Here is a 19,179-nt window from a genome sequence, read left to right as displayed (position 1 = left end):
CTTTGTGTCGGTTCAAAACCAATTTAAAGAATCAGCCTGGAGAATACATGAAGTCCTTTCCAATGAGTACAGTAAAGCCAAATGTGTACAGCAGACTAGAAAATAACCCAAATTTGGACGAAAATATAAGGGAAATAATGTTCTAATTGGTTGGCAATGAAAAACTTTATCAACGCCCAATGCATATGAGCTAGGTCCCAGTGCTTCTAAAAAGCCAAGGTGTTATATTTTCCCAAGGACGAAACATAGAGTTCTCTAACATGTAACAGTTGCAATAAAATGTACTTGTAACCCTCACTCAAAGACAATCAATTATTGTTTCTCCTTTGAACCCAAACAAAACGAATTATTTTGTAGACTCATATTAAGATGCTTTCATATTTTCATATTATTATTAATTTTTGTTTTGTAATTTTAATTTTATTTTATGTTCCTATTCTGTTAAAAAACATTTAATTTTTGCGTCGATTTGTATGTCATTTAATCTGAGCTATAAAAATTAAAAACCGAAAGATATATTTTTGTAAATGACTTAAAATTTCTGTTAAGACTGATTACTAAAAGCACAATAAACGATTAAGTAATAAATATGTTGTCTTATATTGTGTAAATATGCAAGTAACTTCCAATAATTATTTATAAACATGCCTAAATTCTGTTGGTGTACTTCTAGAGCTACAAATGGCTGTATGTTACAAAAAACAACCCTTGTACTTAAAGATTAAACATTTGATGTAGTACGGAAACACTGAATATCTTGTGTCAGTCACTCTTCAGCGAGTTACAGAATATTCGCAGAGATGTGATGGCGAGCCGCACCGTGAGGTGCAGTACGCTGCGTTAATCTCCCGGCAGCCGGCGCTGTTCCTCCGAAATCGACAGAGTACATCGACCGTGGCTCTGCGCACACGCCGCTCCGTGTCCCGCGCGACGTAATGACCTTAATAATACATGCGGTTACCCGGCGACCCAAGAGCACGCGATGAAGTGCTTAAGTTTTCTTGTACTTGCCACGTATCGGGGGCTTAGCGGAGACTGCGCCCTGGATAAGCGAGTGCGGTACTTGGCCTAGCTCCTAGGCCCCAGGTAATGAGTTGAACCCAACTATCCTGCTTACAGGCGTGTACTCTGGACTCGCATCGTAGCATCACCACACGTTTCCAGTGTAGCTCATATAAGTGTAGCACACTCTCATGTTGTAAAGCAAAGTTATCCACGTTTTCAGCTTGCGTCTCAGGCAGCCATCATCGAAAATTCGTATTTAAACGACGGGAGCCACAGAACCAGCAATTTCGATTGCCTAGTAACTGACTTGCTGAAGTGACAATGCACGTTTAATGTAAACAGATAAGTGCTCTTAATTTTGAAAATCAGAGTACCTTTTACTCGACATTTGCAATATCATTTACTGTTATTCGTTAACAAATACGTTCTGAGTAGTTACGTTACGAAATATTTAGTTGTGCGCTACGAAAATGATTAATTTCTTGGTAACTTTACTGTTTCCTTGTTTACTTTGTGCTGTTTCTTGGTAGCATATTTAGATTGACACGTTAGTGGCATTAGCCATAAGTAAGATTTCTAGTTCAATCAATTACTTGTATCACTTCTTCTAGGACACAGAACTTCATTCTTAATGGAGAGAAATCTTCAGCTGTAAAAGTAACTTCGGGAGAACCCACAGGGAGCTTTATGGGGCCGTTACTATTCATTCTATATACGTAAATGACTTAGTTGATAGTGGCAAGCTCCATAAGGCTGTTACAGGATTATGCTGTTGAATATAGAGACGTTGCAGAGCTAGAAACTTGTAGCAAAATTCACAAAGAGTTGCAGAAGGTCAGTGTTAGGTGTAGGTGTTGGCAGTTAACCCAAACATAAACAAATTTATCGAGCTGCACATAAACGTTAGAAAGACCTGTTGTTATATGATTACGCGATTACTGAACAAGCACTGGAAGTAGTCACATCCATCAAATATGTGGTAATAAGCGTAGAGCGAGTTACAGTGCAACATGGCATGAAACTAATCTTCGGAAAGGCAGATACCAGACTGAGATTCATTGGGCGTCCACCGTCGAAGACAGTGGTTTACAAAACATTTGTTCCACTGATACTTGAGCATTGCTCGTCAGTGTTGGACGCTTACCAGAAATGATTAATAGAGGTAACAGAGAAGACGGAAGAAGAGCAGCGGGATTAGTCATAGGCCAGTTTAGTAAGCGCTAAAGTGTAAAAACTATGACCATTTAACTGATACGGCGGACGTCACGCTGTGATTTACAACTAAAATTCCTTGAGGTAACTTTCCCATAAGAGCAAAGCAATATATTGCCGCCTCCTACACGCACATTGTCCAATAACATGAACGTGACCACCTGTCACTAGCCTAAATAACCATATGTTGCAGAGTGGACCGCTGCGAGGCGTGCAGGAACTGAGTCAATGAGGTTCTGGAAGCCGCCATCCGGGATGTATAGTAAAACTGGCTGAAGTGCCATGGCCAGAGATTTCTCGATTGAGGATTCATGGCACGAATAGCCCGATCAAAGTGGTCCCATCAATTTCCGACTGGGTTTAAATCCGGGGAGTTTGGTGCCAAGAGTTTCAGGTAAACTCATCCTGTTGCTTTTCAAACCAAGCGCGTGCACTGTGAGTTGTGTGGCACTATGCATCGTGTGGCTAGTATGTGTCACTGTGCAGCAGTACGGTGCGGCGTCACCGGTTGTATAATTAGCAGATGCGGCTGGTCGACTAGGCTGATAGTGACGGCTGCTGTATGTACGAGGGAAAAGGTCCCCAAGGATAGATACTTATTTGTATTGATCCATTGTGCCTTCCAGAACAACGACGTCACCCAGAGAGTGCCAAAGAAACATTCCCCAGATCATAAAACTCCCTCATCTGGCCTGATACGTTGCTTTTAGACGTTTCGTGCCGTACACACTAACGGCCATCAGTTCGATGGAGCACTATACGTGATTCGTCTGAAAAGGACATCTGGCGCCACTCAGTGGACGTCCAGTTGGCGTGCAGATTCCACCCTTAGATGTCGACGGACAGCAGTCAGCATGAACCAGGAGCCTGCTGCGGAGACCCACACACAGCAACGTTCGCTGAATGGTCGTTGTGGAGAAACTCTCGATAGCCCCTAAGTTCATCTGGGCGGTCAGTTGCTCAACAGTTGCTCAACAGTTGCACTTATGTTCACCTGTACATATCTGCGCAGCCGTCGTGCACCCCTGTCATCAATGGCCTGCTGTGTACCACAGTTGGGTTGGCTCCAGCTTTTTTGTACGTTAGATAAATAGACACGAACTCGATTGGACTTTTTTCCACGTACACACGACACGCTTTGTATACCCGCCACTGTTCTTACTGCTATCTGCTTCCTGTAAGTAGTTACTGCACATTGTTGCCGAGGGAAGGCGGTGGTCATATTAATGTGACTGGATAGCTTACGTCGTGAAAATACCATGGAAGTGTGTGCTCCTTCCTTCGGCGCTCGCCATACGACACCCCGCAGTACTGTGCGGTGTCACCGGTTGCATATTCAGCAGGTGCAGCTGGTCGACTAGGCTGATAGCGACGACTGCTGTAAGATGGCACCATTGCACGCAAAACTACATTTCCATGCCTTCTATAGACGCCAATTAATCGCCAGAAGACACCGCGTTACACGAAGAGCCAATCAGAAAGCACCATCTCATCACGGCCGGCGGCAGGCAACCACACGGATCGAGTGTTCTCATCCGCGTGGTAGTAGAAGCAGCGCCGCCATGCCTCTAAATGACTCAGCCCACAGCGAGCACGGCGAGATCACAAGAAGCCAGTGGACTACCTCCTCCGGCGGTCATCAATGAGTGGTACCGCTGCCAGTCCAGTGAACCTGCAGAAAGCCATCCCGGAATACAGCTTGGTAGATACGGACTTGTAAGAGGGGCCATCTAACTTTGTATGATGAAGTTGCGCACTTTGTTATTTGAAGGTACCTATTCTAGGGAGAGAGAGAGATCTCTGAAGTTCCAGCATGCTGATAGAGGACAGCGCGCGTATCAACGTTTATTAAATATTTTCCTTCAATTTTCGTCTTTTTTATAATTATAGTCATTTCTTTATGGTGACTAATTTCGGACTATAACGTCCATTTTCAAACCACAGTAATCATGAAGTTTCCATAGACGTAGGTGCATCTAAATGTAATCATACTACAAGCTGAACGTTCGTATCTACCTTTTTTAAAAAAAAAGAAAAAAGAAAAGAAAAGAAAAAAAAGAAGGAAGTTGGATATTGATTTTGCCGTTGCGAGCATACAAGAACTCTAAGTCTGAGATATTACTACCGCGAGCTGCAGCGAAAGAACAGTTCTTGACAGTAGTTCGAAGCGGGCTGGGGTGGAGAAATGCGTCAGGAGAGGTCGCAGCCTGCTCTGACAGTGCTAGTGGCGCCAGAGGAGGTTTTTGTATTAATCCAGGATTTTCGGTGCTTTCACATTTTTCTGTGCATTGTTGTTGCTTTCCTGCGCACTGAAGGGATTTTATTAGATTTGTGTGTGCTTACATTGAGACTGACATTCATAGTTTTGCTGTGACCAGATACGTGATTATTGATTAAAGACATTGTGGAATAATTAAAACTTTTGCTAATCAGACTGTTCCAGGAAAAGAAAGGTTGGTTGGTTGGTTGGTTGGTTTGGAGAGTAAAAGGACCAAACGGCAGGGTCATCAATCGAAAAGGAAGTTTGAGTAAAATTGGTCTGTGTGTGAATTTTTTGAATATGGTAAACTAAAACTATTTATTGATTCCTTTAATTTCTTACATCATTTAAGGCTTGTTGACTTAAATCCTCCTGATCATTTAATTTCTATAAAAAAGAAAAAGCGGAGTAGTTGTGTCAGTAGTTGTGATCATGCAAGCACTCTGCATGTGTCGCTGTATTTCTGTTGGATTATTGTAGTATGTTGCTGAGTGCAGAACATGCATGCAGTTGCAGCGGCATGTCAAGTTAAGTTGTCTCTTGCGTCCAGAGCATTACAGTACAATTGTTAGGAGATGTTAGAGAATATTTTAAAAATCGCAGTCAGATACAGGAGAACTGATTTTTCATTATTTATAGGAAGAGTAATTAATTCCCTATCAGAAAACCGACATGTCCGATAGTAGGTATCTCCACTAAGTGTTTGAATACTGACATGTCTGAATAAGGCTTTTCATAATTCAAGTTGTGTGCCAACAGATCAGATTTTATGATAACGATAATGAAGTTTCGCTAGATAGCCTAGCAATTTTTGGATTAAGGTATAGATAACGATAATATTGGCAGAGATAGTGCTGTACACATTTTCGTATGTCTCTTGCCATAATAATAACTTTTGATAATAAAACTTTCACGAATCTGATGATAATTACAATTCTTGATAATAAAACTTCCAATGCAGTTTCCAACAATTTACATGTCTGTTGGTGGCGGGAACCGTATGATTACACTTACGTCTAACGCCATGGTTTAAAAAAGGACGTGATGGTCCGAAAGTATTCACCAAAAAGAAATGGCTATTATCACAACAGTGGTGGATATCGAAGGAAAATAGAGTTAGTTACACCAGAGTTCTACCCTCCCTGGAGTGCTCTAATGAGTACAGCCATGGTAATTGGATTATTTATGTATGTATGTAGTTGTCTCCGACACTACACTGATGCAATCGTAATTGAGGTGAGGTGCTACTAGCCAGATAAGCACATCCCAACGGTGGCGAAATCACGTCACAAAAGGATAACTGACGAGATTCGAGTTGACGTGGGGGTTTACCCAACTATATTTTCCTATTGATCCTTCTGTTGACCACTATTACTAACCTTAAATCATGAAATATTCACTTTCACGTGATTATAATCCGCTGCACTAGTTCCATAGTGTTGCACCTCGGTTCTACTTGGTTAAGCGAACTGCTCTTGCGACCAGCTCAGCGAAACGACATCATAAGAGGGAATCACCTAATCAACAAGCTGGAATTCTATAAGAAGCGTGCGTGATTTCTGAAAGGAGTTGCTACACAATATAGCATCAGTAGGGCACCTGAAGGCACCCACATGATGGGAAAGCTGGAACAAATGATGTCGTGGTTGTCCCCCGACTGTTCCTAGCACCTTTGCCTGTTGCAATTGAGAGGCCAGGATTGCTGCCATTTTAGAAACACTACCTCGCCAGGCTTGCATGTATACAGCCTAATTGAGACGTGTACTGTAGTCACCAACTGCGTGGGCGCGCACACTCGCTGTTCATCGCCTTGCGCAGGCACACGCCAATGCCGCCATCCACGCTGGGGACCGCAGTTTGACCTCGCATGGCCCAGTGTGCTTCAAGCCGAGCAGCATGAATAGCCCAGCTATAGCCGCCTTTGCTGTCCACCGCTGGCAGCTCCCACCATCCCGCTTCAGCAGGTCTACTACTGCACTGACTGCACGATTCGGCTGCTTGCCGCCGTCGACTGATGGAACATACCATATGCTGTCTGTACCAACGGCAGGCCACTACTGACACCAACACGCTCCACTAACAGAGGCCAGCACACATCACGGACGGCCTTTGGCTGCATTTCCAGTACCGTCTTATCTACTGTACTTGTTACGAAATAAATAGATTTTTCAACCAGTACTGTTTCCATGACGGATCTACGCCTGACATCTGACACCACATCACTGCCGCAACGCGCTGGGTGCTGAATGACCCACTGTAATGGTCTTTCACTTTGGCGACTACAAGTTTTGACTCCACTAAGGGAATAAGAACCACCGATAGAAACACGTAGCAATAGGGAGTGAGAAAAGTAGTAGAAACATATACAGATCTCATCTATACATAATGCAGCTAAAAAACAAACCCAATATTCAAACGCACTGGCAGATTAAAACTTTGTGCCGGGCCTACACTGGAACTCTGGATCTTTGTCTTTCGCGGGCATGTACTCTACCGAACCGGGTAGCTCAGTTGGTAGAGCACTTGCCCACGAAAGGCAGGGGTCTCGAATTCTAGTCTCGGTCCGACACAAAGTTTTAATCTGCCAGGAAGTTTCATATGCGCGCACACTCCGCTGTAGAGTGAACAGTTTATACCAACAAATCTAAAATTACTGCTGAGATTATCTTCGTTTCTAAAATTAACAACTCAAATCAAAATAATAACAATAATGATGAACTGAAACCAAACATTACTGTTATTTACCTTTATAGCTGAATAAGTGAAGTAAATTTTTGATTAAAAAAGAAAAGAAAATATCACTACGAAAGAGGAGTAACTCTCTTATCTATGGAAGAAGTGTCCTAAATTAGGGCTACCATTTACTTTTTTAAGATATAAATTAAATTATGTTGAGTATCTTCAACATTTCACGGCCCTGTCAGCAACTGTATAAATATTAATTTTAATTTAAATAATTACAATTCAGGTTTCAGTCGTGATAACCCAGCCTTCTTCAGAATAACAGTAACTACCGTTTGTCCATAGTGGACATCGTCAAGTTAAAACTACAAATCCATAAATTATCGTCGGACTATAAAAGTCCAGTTCCAGATACGTTTTACAGTCTGACGATAATTTATGGATTTGTAGTTTTAGCTTGACGATGTCCACTATGGACAAACGGAAGGTTGGGTTTTCCCAACTGAAACCTAGGTAAATTCTAGGTAAACAGTGCAACTGAGGCTGTTGATTATTAAAATTAAAATTAAATTATGTTGCAAATAAATTTTTAAAAAGTTGCAGGAAGGAGCACTTTGAAAAGTCATGCTTTAAATCGTTGGGATGAAATGTATCACACTATCATTATTTTCCTTCTTTTGCGTTTAAAAATATTGTCACGTTGACACAACTTTGAGGTGTGGTCTAAATTTAGCCTAGTACTAAAACTATTGATATATAATTGAGAAAACTGAGTGCAAGGAAAGAAAAACAATTTATTTGAAGATTACAAAATTAGAAGCATTTTGTACAGCAGTTGAGAAATACTGTAACATATCTATATATATAAATCAGCGTAGGCCATCAAAAATGGACACACAACGTAAAACATTCTAATCAATCGACAAAAGTTACAAATATGTCTTTATCAGGCACTGCATATTCGTTGTGCGGCCAGATATTACACATGAGCACATAACCCACAGCTCTCCTTGCACGTCATCACAAAAGTTTCCTTCACAAAAAAATGCATTCTCCATCTTCTGTAACACATTTGATTTTCTTTCTTTTTCGTTCATTTCCGTTTCGATTTTTTATTTCATTTTTATGAGCCTTCACCGTTTTGGACGAGATTTCACCCTCTTTTTTTAACTTTTTTTTGGAGGACTGGTAGAAATATTTCCTTCAGTGGGTTTAGCACAATTTTTGTAACATTGTTTTTTAAGCAGTGCCAGTTATCAAGGCAGATCCTACGGCCTTCCGTCCTCCGTTACTTTTCCTTTTGTGACAGTGGAACCATTGATTGCAATGTCTGCTCTTTCTAATAATCACGTAATTATTTCTTACACTATCAATGAGACTAATATTATGCAGATGTGTGAAATGAAAATCCAGGATCAGCAAAAATGGGGAATTCACTGAAGGATTCACTTTTTCTACAAAGTGGTTGAACCATGTACAGAACATGGCCTGCACCCAATCTGACGGTTATGCAAAACCAAGTGTAGCTTGGAGGAGCCGCTCTCATTAGTTGGTTGTTGATGTTCTTAAGCGGGACTGTTGCCAAAGGAGGGTATAATGTCCAGAAGCACACACTGTACCTAGCTCAGAAGGAATAAGTGTAGTAAGTTGCTCCTTTCCCTTCCGTTCAATAAGGAATTTTACTTTTTACAATTGTTAATTCCGTCTCATCAGTCTCGTAGCATCTGTCAACCGGAAAATTGTGCTTCAGATAAACATCCTGCAGCAGATTAAAGAAGATTTCAATAGTTTCTTTCCTACATCCTGCAGCACATAAAAAGAAGTTGCACAGAGCTTACGTAATGACATAATCTCCTTATAACATTGCGAGAATAGATCCACCATACCTCTTCCTGCCTCTTCCTGCCTCTGCATTCTTAAAGGGATGTTGTAAAACATTCCTATCTGGTAAGCCATTCGACATAGGTCACCAAGTGTTAAGCCATAAAATGTCTTGTCTCTGTGAAGAAGATATATCACTAACTTCTTTTCCTATTCCGCGCGTAATACGGGTTTTCTTCCAATTTCCTGTGAAATTAATTTTGAATGAGAAACTTCAGCTGTGCAGAATGCTTGTGAAGTTGATCGTGATACATTAAATATTTATCAGCGTTTATTGTACTCATTGCTTCCTCCTTCCCCTGTGGGCTATATTTTGGCTTCGTTCTTGGAATTCTAGAACTAAAAAAAAAAAACTGCTCAGTCACACACAAAAAGTGGCCCGAACTTAGACAGTTACTACTATGGCATTCTTAGGTTAGTTACAAAACAATGAAAAATAGTAACCATTAAAACTAAAGATTTCTAAAAGCTAAGGTTATTGTTATCACGACATGCTAGGGAGAAGACTACTCGTAAACACAAGAATTGTACGAAAAAATAATGAACGCATACCTGCAAAAGTTTTAAGATGGGCGAATTTTATGTTGAGTACAATCGAATGTGACAATGAACTGATGTGGCGGTTTTACAGGGCAAGGGACGTGGCCTGAGGTGTTGTTTTACATTGCTTCCGCTAAGCTACAGCACCTCCCAATATGAAATATTGAGCTACAAAAAGCTTAAATTCGAGTAAGGATACATGTCATTACTCTAAAATCGTACATTATTTTATTTCTTAGGATTTGAGACGCATCCTTTGCACGTATGGGATGCATCCCAGTCATCAAAGCTTTGCCTAAGTTACCAAATTTGAATTCCGGAATCGTTTCTTCGGTAGGTCTTCGGCCGAAGTTTTCCACATTTCTTGCCCGAAATAGCAGTCCTATCACCCTTGATGAGTTATTCAGTCAGTTTCCTTTCTGCTTGGTACTGTAACGACGTGATGAGTCAGATTAACAAATTATTAGTCTTAATTTGTATCTAAATATGACTGCATGCTAGCCAATTACAAACGAGTTAACACAATTGTATCGGAAGTAAATATTAAATTCAGTTTCTCTTCGCGGCACACCCATAGCTGAAAAAATTATTTATTTCTAAAAAGGAAAACACAACCTGGTTTCAGGACCTGTGTCCCATCTTCCGTTGCATCTGCAAGATTATAAATTAATAATAGCACCTATTCACATTGTTAAAAGAAGGAAAGCTAGACAGAACCAACAGGAGTTCTTCGAAAAAACCCTGTAGGTACATTAAAATGTGAATCCATAAATGACGCAAAACTGAGATTAAAACAGGTTAAACATATTTTAACCAGTTTAAGTCTACGTTATGCATCACTTAAGGACTTATATTTTATTGTACGTTTGAGGTTTTTTCTAAGAATACCTGTTAGTTTTGCTTAGCGTTTCATGTGTTAATTATGTGACTAGATGCTATTGTTGATTTATAATGTTGCAGATGCACCTGAAGATGGGACACAGGTCACGAAACCTGGCTGTGTTTTCCTTTTTAGAAATAAATAATTTTTACAACTGTAGCGGATTTTATCATTGATAAATATCTAATGATGCTGTGCTGAATGTTATAGCCTTCAGTCCAAAGACTGTTTCTATGCAGTTCCCCAAGCTAGTCTAGACTGTGCAAACCTCTCCATCTCTGTGTACTACCTCAACTTATATTCATTTGAACGTGCATACTGCTACAATTTTTATGTCCTTCACTTTCATCCAGCATCAGATTGACAATTCGTTTTTGCCTCAAGATGTGTGCAGTCAACTGGTCCCTTATTTTAGCCAAGTTGACAGATTCCTTTTTTTCAGAAATTCTTTTCCTCCTTTTGCCGCTGAATAAAGTAGAAAATATTAAATAAAGATATTAATATGGATAACAGGAGTAACCAAGATGAACCTATTTCAGATTGCTTTCAGCTTTCATATGTGTCAGACATTTCTTAATATTCAGCTAGCAATAAATATCTCTGTTATTACCATTAACCGACTAATTACCATATTCTTCAAACTTGAAACAATAGAGAGAAGCCGGCTGGTGTTGCCGAACGGTTCTAGGCGCTTCAGTCTGGAACCGCGTGACCGCTACGGTCGCAGGTTCGAATCCTGCCTCGGGCATGGATGTGTGTGATGTCCTTAGGTTATTTAGGTTTAAGTGGTTCTAAGTTCTAGGGGACTGATGAACTCAGAAGTTAAGTCCCATAGGGCATAGAGCCATTTGAACCAGAGACAGAAAGTAACTATACAGCTGCGTCACGTACGGTCCATACGGAGTACTAGAGTCACTAACTCGTTTAAGAGTACAGGAAGAACTCATCGAGTACAAAAACACCAGACATTACGTACAATAGAGTGCACAGCACACATACTTCTGTAATAAAAATTTCGAAACAGTCTGACCTTTACGCATGGGTAGCACCTGTCTAACAAACTCCTAAACCGTTTTCACTTTTATTCAGTATATTTTAAAGTTGTGTGCATTATAAGTAAAACTTTGTGTTTGCAGACGATGCAAGTATCGCAGTCTCAGTAGACTTTGAATATCATAGTGTTTTATTTAGCACGAGCCGGCCGGTGTGGCCTTGCGGTTCTAGCGCTTCAGTTTGGAACCGCGTGACCGCTACGGTCGCAGGTTCGAATCCTGCCTCGGGCATGGATGTGTGTGATGTCCTTAGGTTAGTTAGGTTTAATTAGTTCTAAGTTCTAGGCGACTGATGACCTCAGCAGTTACGTCGCATAGTGCTCAGAGCCACTTGAACCATTTAGCACGATCTTATTGGCGATTGTTTGTCGTTGCATTAATCTGAATTTTGAACTCACTTGCCAAGGCGGTTGTAGCATGATCTGTATCGTAACTTCGCTGCGAACCGCGGTACGGCTTAGCATATTCCACGTGTACAAAATCATTACCAAAAGTAGGAAAGAGATATGTGAGGCCGACGTCTTACGACCATCTGAAGCTCGGATTCCCGACTTTTAGATTTGCCGTCTGATGCTTCATCCTTGGTAAATCTAGGACATGGATAAGAGTCAGAACTTAAAAAAATAGCTTCAAAATTTTTAGAGGACGTTCCAAGCCTCAGACGAAGCACATTAGCGAATTATTGTGTTCTGTTTTTTTCATTAGTATTGACTAGGGTGCGGCAACTCATCTTTGGGTTAAAAAGTTAACGTTGAAAAAAACTAGCAGCAACTGCTTTTTAAAGAGATAATTGGTCATTATCGAGCGCACATTCCCAAAAAATTATCGTAGACATTGCATTTGTTAAGCTGTATTGTAATTGGGTGCTACTACCGATAGTGGTAGGAAGTGCTCCTTATGCATCGTTGGTGCTCTGGAACGTTCGGAATAGGACACCGTTTCCGAAAAGAGCCTTTGTCTTGCTGTTTCGTTCAAATCAGACTAAGGACTATTGTTCATGTGCCCTTATGTGAGGCGAGAGGGATCGTTGTAGCTTGTGAAATGATCGTATGCAGTTGAGTAGAATCGAACAAAAATGTTAAATCTGGTGATTTCGATAAAATTTTGTTATGCACTATTCGTTTCAAGTGGTAGGGCAGCAGTGAGTGATTAACCACGTTAATATCGGCGGGTGCGCCTAGTCACACACGAAATTAGTCAAATCAGTGTCGTCAGTCTTAGTCAGCAGCATCCATTTCGGATTACACTATTATTTAAACAATTATAACGGCAGCCGTGGGCAATTATACATCTAACCAGAGCAGGTCGTTTAAACTGTGCAAGATATTTGAAGTTTCTGGAGAATGCACTGCTTGCTGAAGCTCCCCCAGTACACAGATCGGTGGGCCAGGCCACATCTCACAAACAACTTCAGGCAGGGAGTAACAGGAAAGGGGTGCGCAGTCCCTTGGCTCTGCACCCCGCTGACCTCACCCCTTGCGACTCTTTCGTCTTGGGCTATGTAAAGTATCTTGCGTTCTCGTGATCACTAGCAACAGTATCCGAGCTCATTGAGGGCATCTTTGTAGCGTTTGATACAGTCAGAGGGGAGTGCAGAATCTTACAGGGCTTACATTATTTCAGTGTACCTTAATGTCAATAAACTTTTCCCAAACTAGAAAATTTTGGTGTTCCATTTAGCCTACAGAATGCATAGAAATTGCGTGGAGCTGTAGTCACATCATTTCATATTTCCGGCTACGAGCTGCTTACTGCAAAATTCTCTGAATTTCATTCTCTGTGATCTCCCAAATTTTTAAAACGTCATTCCGTAATACCCATATGTGGATCCTTAGTGTTCATTACCCAATAATTTTCTTCAAGCTATTAGTATACTGATGGAAAAAAATAGCGACACAAAAAATAATTAATGTAGAGTAATTAAATTTCGAGAATACATTCATCTAGATAACATATTTAAGTGACTAACATTGCAGTATCACAGATTAATGTAAGCGTGAGATAAGTCGTTTCAAACCTGAAATGCTGGTATATTAACAACTGATGTAACTGTCAAACTGTTGAATGCAAGCATGCGTCGTGTTGTACAGTTGTCGGATGTCGGATTGTGGGGTGGAATTCCACGCTTGTTGCATTTGGTTAGTCAATAAAGGGACGCTTAATGCTGTTTGTGGATGATGCCCGAGTTGTCGTCCGACGATGTCCCGTATGTGACTGACTGCAGACAGATCTGGTGATCGAGCAGGTCAAGGCAACACGTCAACACTTCGTAGACCTCGTAGGGTTACAGCAGCGGTACGTGGGCAAGCGTGATCCATTTGTAAAACACCTCCTATAATGTGTTCACGAATGACAGCACAACGTGTCGAATCACCAGACTCATGAAAAATTTGCAGTCAGTGTGCGTTGGATAACCAGGAGAATGCTCCTGCTATGGTACGAAATCGTAACTCCAGGTGTAGGTCCATTCAGTCTCGCATGCAGACAGGTTGGTTGCAGACCTAACCAACGCATGACATTCACTGGTACCAAGGCAAAGCAGCTTTCATCAGAAAACACAACGACCTGTTGTAACTGCGACCAGGACGGTCGCGCGGTAGCACTGCCGGAAGGCGCGGCGGGACCCGCGGAGAGGCCCGCGAACAACAACACTACGGAAACGGGCGGACACGACCAACGTAGGACAGAACCAATACTACAAGACCGAACAACAGAGCCGCAAGGAAACAAACTCGTACACGAACCAGCAAGAAAGCAGTCCAGCGCAAGCGAGGTGTAAACGACGTAAGCGAGATTAGACTGGATGAGCGAGTGGCTGGCGCTCAAGTACGCTCTCGGGGGCGCCGCTATTGGCTGCTGGGACCACGTGTTCCACTGTGGCGCCCCTACACTAAAAGCGGGCCAGGAGGCGCGCGCCGCCACAGCTTACGGTGCTGCGACATTTCATAAATAAAATACAATTAACTGTTTATCTTTTTTGAGAAGTCCGTAACCATCGTTGTAATTACGTTAAGTATTTATAACTGTTGACGTTTAAACATTTCCGCACTGCTATGTAGTAGTGAATTTTTTGTTTTTGCGTCTTCGGTGCGATATCGTTCACTTCATATGATCCAAGATCTGTGTGTGTGTGTGTGTGTGTGTGTGTGTGTGTGTGTGTGTAACACAACTTCTAAGTGACAACGAGTACCTACAGTCCCCTGGGAGTGACTCGTTAAGGAGTTATTGTATTTCATTTGATTTCTTTCCTCAATTATTTGTATCTGTACTACACTGAAAATATCTGCACAACAGGGAAAATTTCGACAGTATGTGTTTTGTGTCTTGTGCTTTCAACATAACAGGAAGCTGGCATACTTTGCACTCGATGTTGGAAGCCACATCAATTCGGGCAACAATGAACGGGTAGACGCGGTCCCATTTCATGATCAGCTCGGTCGCTGGACATGAAAATAACGGACCTCTTGAATGAGGTTTTCACTCTGCAGCGGAGTGTGCGCTGGTACGAAACTTCCTGGCAGATTAAAACTGTGTGCCGGACCGAGACTTGAACTCGGGACCTTTGCCTTTCCCGGGTAAGTGCTCTACCATCTGAGCTACCCAAGCACGACTCACACCCCGTCCTCATAACTTCACTTCTGCCAGTATCTCATCTCCTACCTTCCAAACCTCCGCTGCAGCGCGAAAAACTCATTCTGGAAACGTCCCCCAGGCTGTGGCTAAGCCATGTCTCCACAATAACCTTTCTTACAGGAGTGCTAGTTCCGAATGGTTCGCAGGAGAGCTTCTGTGAAGTTTGGAAGTTAGGAGACAAGATATTGTCAGAAGTGAAGCTGTGAGGATGGGGCGTGAGTCGTGCTTGGATAGCTCAGATTGTAGAACACTTACCCGCGAAAGGCAAAGGTCCCGAGTTGGAGTCTCGGACCGGCACACAGTTTTAATCTGTCTGGAAGTTTCATCCAACTTCTTCTTCTGGAGTCATGCACGGACCTGGCTGCTAAGACTCTCACAGCGGCAGAAAATCTGATGAACCGTGGCAGTCGCTACCAGTTGGATAATGCGTCTCCGAGATTCGATCCGCTGACGACAACCGAGTTCCATAGTTCCACCGGCGAGTACGCTACCGGTATGTGGTGTGGTCTGTCTGGCACAATGATCTTGGCATAGTCGCGGAATAGTCACAGCGCTCTGCATATTACCTAACGGAGGACGCCTTCGTCTGGCTTCGATGGCTCCTCTGATGTTGGCCAGCAGGTACATCTTATCAACGTATGCTCTACTGAATCCACCTGTAGGAAAATTCACCGGGAAAGTTATGAAATTCAGACTTCTGTGTTTGTTTGATACTGTACAGTACTCTGAGAAAACTGATTGAACATAGTGACTCTGGCGCATGTGTAACATCGCGAGAACTGTTCAAATGGCTCTAAGCACTATGGGACGTAACATCTGAGGTCATCATCCCCTAGACTTAGAACTACGTAAACCTAACTAACCTGAGGACATCACACACATCCATGCCCGAGGCAGGATTCGAATCTGCGACCGCCGCAGCCGCGTGGTTCCAGACTGAAGCGCCTAGAACCGTCCGGCCACAGCGGCCAGCGTTATATTTGCACCTGTGCAATCTATTCAATAATTTGGAAGTGCCAGTCGTGGTGAGAACAGTGTTCTGTATAGTTGTGAATGAGTCATGCAGGGAAAAGTGAATATGAACGTGGACAAACTGTTGGTGCTCCTATGATATATGCTACCGTAATTAAGGGAGCCGAAGTGTTTGGTCTTTCAAGAGGCATGGTATCAAAGATATACACTGCTTGAAGAGAAATGGAAAAACATTATTCTCTCAGGAGGAATGTGTGTGTAGCGCAATCGTGACAGACGGTCATTGAAGACGACCACTGCTGAAATGAATGTCGCACTCGCGATCCCTGTCAGCACCAAAATAAAACAAAGGGATCGCCCTAAGCATGTATTTGTAGGACAACCTGATGTAAATGCCCGTAACAAGAAACTGTGGTGCCGAGGTCATGAAACCTGGACCATCCCAGCAGTGAAACATGGTAGGGGTTTGGTGATTGGGGCAGCCATATCGTGGTATGCTATGGGGCCCGTGGTTACTCTGAAAGATCGCATTACTGCGCTCAGGTAAGTATTTTGACCGATCAGGTCCAGGTCATGATACATAGTTTGTTCTTCAGTAGTGATACTGAACGGAGTCTACTGCGGTACACTTATATGTGTCATCCGAATATTGCAATAATACTAATGTAAACTAAAATGAAACTATTATATTTTAAACGATGTATGTCTCTGAGGGGCCCTATAAAGCGGATCGCTAACTTTGCACGACCGCAGATTCAAAGATACTGCTTCTGGTCTGAGATTGTAGTGTGGGAGTAAAAGACCGCTTGGCGAACAGAGTGGAGTGTGTATCTGTCTGTGAGCGAAAGAGGATGCAGAAGGCCGTTTTTGTGGTGTGCTCTGTAAGGCCACCAAGTGTTAAATTACAATGTAGGAATTTTCTCATACCAATATTTTGTGTAACACCGCACGTAAAATAGGTAGTTAAAAATGACGAGTGATTTTACAATGAATGTAAATTTAATTTTTACAAGAAAGGATTATTGGATTGTTAACACAAACAACCTTTACGAATACATGTATTATTGGAAGTACAAATGTGGAAGGAGAAGTCTTCTCGCAGTTAAGGTAAAGATATTAATTTTTTATTACTTTCCTTTTTCCAGCGCGTTAGTATTAATGAGTTGGCTGATAATCGGTAACAGTGAGCTCTGTGTTGAGTTACTCCAGAATGTACGTAAACAGATTTGATGTACAGCAAGCTAGTTAGATATTTTCTTATTGTAATGTTTCTGTGAATTGTTAACACAGGTATATGTAATTTTATGGTTTGTATTTATGCTTTTTAGTGATGTTAGATAATATTTGCTGTACAAATCTCATTGTTCGTGGCTACGCCAGGAATGATATGTTTTCACTTAATAAAAAGGATTTAATTTTTCTGAGTAATTTAATAACAATTGTCAGATGTTTTGAAAAGCCTAACTTCACTACTGAAAAGGTGAGTGTTAGTAATTCACACAAATCACTACCGCTCCCTCTCCAGGTAATATGTTTTTCAAAGACATTGAAGTTTTCGTAAATGTTTTAATTTATCAGCCAAAAAAATTTGATGTGTATTTCAAAGTATAGCCGCCAGCATTGCACACCGCTGAGACTGTAGCTAGTATATTTTATTCTTCTTCATGAGAGAGCAGAATATAACGCGATCCACCGTTGCTGCTTTAGAGGTAAGACAGTTTTATTTATTTATTATGTGCACAGGGACCAGAGTTATCGCCTCGGACATGGATGTGTGTGATGTCAAAATGGTTCAAATGGCTCTGAGCACTATGGGACTTAACATCTGTGGTCATCAGTCCACTAGAACTTAGAACTACTTAAACCTGACTAACCTAAGGACGGCACACAACACCCAGTCATCACGAGGCAGAGAAAATCCCTGACCCCGCCGGGAATCGAACCCGGGAACCCGGGCGTGGGAAGCGAGAACGCTACCGCACGTGTGTGATGTCCTTAGGTTAGTTAGTTTTAAGTAGTTCTAAGTTCTAGGGGACTGATGATCTCAGATGTTAAGTCCCATAGTGCTCAGAGCCTTTTGAACCATTTGAATCAGAGTTATCAGTTTTGAACAGAGCCAGAGGCTTCAGTACCTAAGGGACTGAATATTTTCTGCAGTGACTATATTTCTTTATTGGTATTGGGAGTTGCGTTGCCCAGTCAGTTAGTATAAAGTTTTGCTAACAATACCACAGAGTAAGCACGCCACTTGCACTTGCGCTAGATGATAACTCCAGTTGTGTATGCAATCCCAGTTCGGGCATCCATTCAAGTATTTCAATAAATTTAAAGAACGTTACAATACAGTGTTCGAAGACGACAGGGCCCCTACTCACAACAGCTCTCATCATCCAGGCACGGTTTTATGGCCTGGCCGACACAGTCACCAGTCTAGATACCGTGAGTATTCGTGGTTTACTTTGGAGAGAGAGGAGCGAGATTGCTTCGCTGTCCTCCTCCATTACCATTACTTGAACTTACCACTATTTCATAGAAGGAATTATATGGCACTTCCCTCACAACCATAAAGGACCTGTATTTATCCTTTCCAAATAACGGGAATGTAAGGCTACGACCGTGAGATCGCCGAAGCTAAGCGCTGTCGGGCGTGGTGGGAACTTGGATGGGTGGCTATCCACGCCGCCATGCGCTGTTGCCATTTTTCGGGGTGCACTCAGCCTCGTGATGCCAATTGAGGAGCTACTCGACCGAACAGTAGCGGCTTCGGTCAGGAATACCATCATAACGACCGGGAGAATGGTGTGCTAACCCCACGCCCCTCCTATCCGCATCCTCGTCTGAGGATGACGTGGCGGCCGGATGGTCCCGATGGAGTGGTGGAAATTACAGGAATGTGTTTTCAGTACCCTAGACGGTATTAGGCATGGTGACGTTTTGTAATAGGGTGGTTTCATATTTTTGTCCCACATAAGCATTATGGAAAGACCAGTTCATCTTCTCCCTTACGCACGGTATCGTAGACTTTCCCCGGTGACCACACTATTGAGGAGAACGGACACATT

This window comes from Schistocerca serialis, chromosome 2, assembly GCF_023864345.2.
Source record: "Schistocerca serialis cubense isolate TAMUIC-IGC-003099 chromosome 2, iqSchSeri2.2, whole genome shotgun sequence".
Lineage (NCBI taxonomy): Eukaryota > Metazoa > Arthropoda > Insecta > Orthoptera > Acrididae > Schistocerca > Schistocerca serialis.
The sequence above is the reverse complement of the archived record's forward strand: the minus strand, read 5'-3'. Positions refer to the sequence as shown.